The following is a 974-nucleotide window of genomic DNA, read 5'->3' on the forward strand; positions in this document are numbered from 1 at the left end:
TATTTCGACCGCACTTTGTTTGGGATTTTCTTTTATTAATCGTATAACTGTTCTATCTGTTCTTTTGTCTAACATCCGAGGGCGGCCGGTGCGTGGTTTACTTTCATAATTTCCATTTTCCTTGAAATTTTTTACTACTGTTTGCACTGTTGGCTTCTTTAAATTTAAAATTCTTCCAWTTTCGCTTAAAGAATAACCTTCATTCCTCATTTTTACAACGGTTTTCCGAATTGGTTCGGGAACTTCCTTTCCTTTGCCCATATTTATAGTAGAAAACACWTCTCGACTAAAGAATTATAATTGCGATCACTTTCTATGAAATGTCAAGCTGTACTGATGATTTAAAGCAAATATCAAGAAATCTGCAACGGTCCTCATAACGGTACACTTTGTTCTTTGAATCGTATGTATACTTATGTATATATGGGAATTAAAGCATTTTAACTTTTTTGTTGTTACTTTAGTAAAKACAACAAATTTTGTATTAAGGAGTATTTATAATGGTTTTATATTTCATTTAAAGTTATAAAAACCAGCAACATATCAATAGTATTTTGATATTTATAATATAATTAAAATTTTATGGTCGTATGTAAACTTTTGTAAGACTGTGTATCTATTTGATCTGCCCGAGTTCTTTCAACTAACCACATGTGAGCATGCGGTAGGCCTCGTTTTTGACATTCGACTGAATATATCCAGCATCGAGTAATCCCAAAGACGTGTTGCTTAACAATGTAATTCATTAGTGACCTGAAAACACGTGAGGTGATGTCGTGTTGAACACCTGATGCTTGTCCGGGGAGCAGCAATTACTAATTTCAGTCCCTTTTGGATTACATGTACATGTAATGAATAGATCTGGCCGACCATAATGACGATCATATGTGTTTGCATTTTGCGCATATTCATGCAAATGATGCGGGCTACCTGTGTATCTCGCCGGTAAAATGGCGACCTTCTGTGCAAATTGC

The sequence above is a fragment of the Bactrocera latifrons genome, unplaced genomic scaffold (assembly GCF_001853355.1).
Source record: "Bactrocera latifrons isolate USDA-ARS-PBARC rearing strain unplaced genomic scaffold, ASM185335v1 scaffold_581, whole genome shotgun sequence".
NCBI lineage: Eukaryota > Metazoa > Arthropoda > Insecta > Diptera > Tephritidae > Bactrocera > Bactrocera latifrons.